This window comes from Aegilops tauschii, chromosome 6, assembly GCF_002575655.3.
Source record: "Aegilops tauschii subsp. strangulata cultivar AL8/78 chromosome 6, Aet v6.0, whole genome shotgun sequence".
Taxonomy (NCBI): Eukaryota; Viridiplantae; Streptophyta; class Magnoliopsida; order Poales; family Poaceae; genus Aegilops; species Aegilops tauschii.
The window spans coordinates 346,109,284-346,114,006 of record NC_053040.3 but is presented as its reverse complement, the minus strand read 5'-3'; the positions used below and the strand labels follow the sequence as shown (position 1 = coordinate 346,114,006).

The window sequence follows — 4,723 nt, the reverse complement described above, 5'->3', positions numbered from 1 at the left end:
ATTTCGCCAAACGGTTAGAAAACTGGAGCGAAAACAGTACCAAAAATTAGAAAAAATTTGAAAAACAGAATTCCGCGATTTAATAATTTGAAACTGCTTTTAAACCGTAGCGAATTAGAGAAAATAATAGATATGAAAAAGATGCGCCTCGATGATATTTTTCCAATGGTGTATCATTTGCTTTATTCCGACAAGCGGTTTAGAAGAAATCGCGAAAAAACGCTCGCTGCCACTCGTCATGGGCCGCATCATTTTCAAAACTGCTCTTAAACCGTGTGGAATCTCGAAAAGTGTTCAACATGTTGAAGTAGCGCATAATCCATAGCTTTTCAACTGTATATTACACGCCTTGTTTCGATAAACGGTTAAAAAATTACAACAAAAAAGGTACCGAAAAAACACAGCATGCAGTTTTTTTTGCGATGGGAAGTTCACTCGTACTGCAACACACTTGGTTCAAACAATGACGTGCACTTGCATTGAGTGTGCGGTGCGGAAATGTTATCAGAATTAGAATAGTTATTCTGCTAATATTAGCATAATAGACCGGCTGTATATATATTTGTATCACGGCGTCCCTATGTAGGCCCGATCAGTCTTTCCCGAGATCCACAGAAAACCAACTGCGCCGGCCCGTCCCGATCCCAGAATCCCCACGGCGGCGCGGATCCACCCCCAACCCACCTCCAGCCCCCGGCTCCGGCGACGCGCCTCTCGCCGACGACCCTGCCGGCCCGACGCGCCTCTCGCGGCCGCCGCCCCAGCCCCGGCGCGCCTCTCGCGGCCACCGCCCCAGCCCTGGAGCGCCTCCCGGCGCCGGGCCCCATCCCCAGCGCACCTCTTTCCATTCCCAAATCGCCTCCCGCCGCCGCCCTCGATCCCCACCACACCCCCACCGCCGCACATTCGCCGGCCACTGCATCCCCTGGCTCGGCTGCACACGACCGGGATCCCCCATCTCCCAGCTAACCTTGCAGCTGCACGCCTTCTCGCTCGTCCTAAGGTGCCGCTCGTTCGATCCACTCCACTGGTGTGCACGCCCCGACACAGCCGGCGAGAGCCACTACTCCTTGCGCTCCTCTTTTCTCCAAGTTCGTGTAGCTCTGATTTCTTCGTGTTCTATTGCAGGTTGGGCGTTATGTGAACTGCGGACGGATCAGTGGTTGGACCAGCAGCAGTTTACTGTACCAACGCGGTTGATCCCACCTGGCACACGTTCGTCTCTGTCGACGGCGGTCAGCACGTCAAAAACATGACAGACCCACCCCTAGCTTCTGTTGCTTCCACGGCAACTGCTCATGCGCACCTCGAACGCATAACGAGCTGTCCCCTGGTTCTTCTTCTGCTCATGGAGTTGGAGCGTGCTGCAACTTCCTTTCATTTCTGAAACTCATATCCCTCCAATTTAGTCCACGTATTATTCTTGTAGGTAGATTTGAACAATCTAAAACTGGAAAAAGAATGCGTCAGTATAGCTACTCATTAGAAAATGGTCAAGTGTATGTTGCTTTTGTGGTTTTTGTGTGTGCTCGTATTTGCATAATTTACCTCAAATGAAAATTCAGTTACTTGTGTACCTATGTCGACAACATGACAAATTTTCTGACCACCATCTAGTTTTGCTAAAATGAGTTTGTTTGTCTTACCTTATATGTGAAGAAAACTAACGGCAGCAAATTTCTCCTGAAAATAAGTTCAAATAAAAAGATGGGAGAAGGTCACATATGTGTACCAGGAAAAAGTTTGCGCAAAAATGCAGAAGACTTTACTATCCATGAGTTTGTGTACATGCTCCGTTTTTTGTGGCTGCTGCAGGCTGCAAGACCTGCCGTCGTCATCCCCACTTAGCCCATGTCATGAAGCTTCGCTCCCCTACTACTGCTACACGTAAGTGCTCGTCTGCAATTTGGCACGAAGTTGAACAACTTTAGCTAGAGTTCAGATAACTGAATGGCAGAGGTTGCTCTAGAACTACAGTAGTATACTTCAGAGTTCAGAGTGCAGATAATTGAATGTTCATACAGTCAAACCTGTTGGCCTCGTGATTATATGAAGATATTCAGAATCAGAAGTTCAAAAGAAGAGTTCCATAAAAGTCAAAATCAAGAAAGAGCACTATGAAGTATAATTACTAATAAGACTAGTGTGTCTGCTGCGTGCGTCCGGACTGTGATGTCTCCTGTGTGTGTGTGCTCGTGCGTTTGCATGTGTGTTGCGAGCTCACATGTGTGCACTCAGATTTTTTTTCTTTTGTTGAGCATTCGTGTGTGCTCTTGTGTGTGTGTGTGTGTGTGTGTGTGTGTGTGTGTTGCATAGGTCCTCCAGTGTGTGTGTGTGGTCTTAATACATGTTCACAAAAAGGTTGTTTGCCTATCTAAAAAACTTACAACTTTTATATTTGTCCATCTCTCTGTGCATTAAAAAAATAGACACTCACTTTTCAAAATTTAGAAGCTCGCTCACTAAATAAATAGAAGTACGCTTCGACAAACAATAAAAAAATAGTTTGCGGAAGTTTGGGATTTTAGAGGCTAATAGATCAGGAAGTTTGGAAAATACAAATGAAAATGTATGAAAACCAAACATGGGGTGGTTCGCCGTAAAAAAAAGTTCAGGGGCATTCCTGACACGAATTTTTTTCAATAAAAGGATTAATTCAAAATTTATGAAAAAATCAAATTATTTTCCTATACTAAAGCAAAAAAAACAAGACGTTCAAATTTAAAAAACAGATCAGTTCAATATTTATAAAAAAAATGAATTTTCCCGTTTCTAAAAAAATTGAGAAGTTCAGATTAAATTAACATAGCAATTAAATGATTACTAACAACTCAGATTTGTAACCGCTACTAAAGAAAAAAAATTAGATGTTCAAAATAAAAACAAAGCAGTGACAAATTCATATAAAAAGGATTTTCAAAATTTCTAAAAACCTAGAAATTCAAATTGAATAACCAAAGCAGTTCGATATTTGCTAGGAAAACTCGTATTTTCCGGTACTAAAGAAAAAAATGAGAAGTTCAAATAAAAGGCCGGAGCAGTCGAATAAATATTAAAAAAAGGATTTTCCCTATTTCTTAAAAAATCTAGAAGTTCAAATTTAAAAAGTTGATCATTTCAAAATTTATATTAAAGAATGGACTTTCCCGTTTCTAGAAAACCTAGAGGTTCAAATTTAAAAGGCGAAGAAGTCCAATGTTTATTACAAACCCAAGAAGGCCAAACTAAAAAAATGAAGCATTTCAACACAAATTTATAAAAAAAAGGGACTTTCTCCCTTTAAAAAACCCCTAGAAGTTCAAATCTAAAACACTGAGCGGCTTGATGTTATTAAAAGACTAGGATTTTTTTCTGTTACTAAAAGAAATAAAACCATTTTTTTATGTTTTTGTATGTTATTAAAAGACTAGGATTTTATAAGATGGTCGTGTGTGCGTGTGTTCGGTGCGCTTGTGCTATGGGTACGCTTTTCCATTATTTTTGAAATAAATCAGAAGTTCTTACATATAAAATACAGAAGTTCAAAAATAAATGTTTATACGCAAAATTCACATGCGAAAAATGTGCTCAGATTTGTTGCAAGAAGGTCACGTGCACCTCCGTTCACGGTTCAGAATTTATATTGCGGGACGTCTGACCTCCAATTACATGTTTTAAAATTGCAAAAAAATGATGTCCGACTTTCAATAGTGCGTGATTCGACGTACACACAAGAATGTGATCGAAGTTCATAGTGAAAACAACGAGAAGTTCAAGTACTGCAAGGAACTCATTTCAGGTGAGAATAAAAGTATAGAAAAATAAAAGCTTAAAAGGTTTGTTGAAAGAAGTTCAAGTGCTCTGTCCGGAGAAGTTCAAAAATTCTTGCGAGGGAGGTTCACCTTGTATTTCCATGTTCGATTTTTTCCGTATAAAAATCGAATACAATTCTTTACTCAAAAATATAAAAAGGTGAAGTTCAAATTGAAATAACAGAGAAGTTCGGAGTTTATTAAAACCTAGGATTTACCTGTTCAAAAAAATTAAAAAACACAACGTCATTTTTTGCACTTTTAAAAATAACTCATAAACGAAAAAAAATGGTTGCTAGAAGTTCAAGTGCTCGGCGAGGAAAAATTCAAAAAATTCTTGTGAGAGAGGTTCATCATGTATTTAGATGTCCAGAATACATAAAAAAATATGTTGTTTTTTGTGTTTTAAAATAATTCTCTCAAACCAGAGAGAAGTTCAAAGTGATAACAACCGGAAGTTCACGTCCTACATGGTGTGTATTTCATATAAGAAATATACAATAAAGTGAAACAGAGTGAAGTTCAAACAAACATGCCCCAGAAGTTCAACTACTTCACGTAGTGCAAAAAACAGCAGGTCAAAAACAGAGTGAAGTTCAAACAGACATGCCCGAGAAGTTCAACTACTTCACGCAGTGCATTTCCATTCGCGATGAAGGCAGAAATCATGATTTCGTCATTTTCTAATTTACTTCAAAACGACAGGAATATAATTTGTGTAAGTTCAAGTCCTCGGTCGGAGAAAGTAAAAAATATATTGTGATAGAGGTTTGTTCAAAAAGAATATTAGTTGTGTAACACTAACGAATGGATGAGAAAATTACAAACGAAAAAAAAATCCTATATATGAAAAACTCATATTTTCGTCGTTACTAGATAATAAAACCAAGAAGTTCAATTTTTTTAAACGAAGCAGATTGATATTTACTAAA

General features: G+C 39.3%; 1 non-coding gene across 2 annotated transcripts; it reads left to right on the top strand.

The window, feature by feature from the left end:
• Positions 1-517: 517 nt before the first annotated feature.
• Positions 518-1,576, top strand: LOC109748455 (uncharacterized). 2 transcript variants are annotated; one of them, XR_012187869.1, is made up of 2 exons: positions 518-1,003; positions 1,129-1,576. It is a non-coding gene; the product is annotated as an uncharacterized protein (transcript). The 2 variants fall into 2 exon arrangements; XR_012187870.1 differs by having other exon boundaries at positions 518-1,053.
• The last annotated feature ends 3,147 nt before the right edge of the window (positions 1,577-4,723 follow it).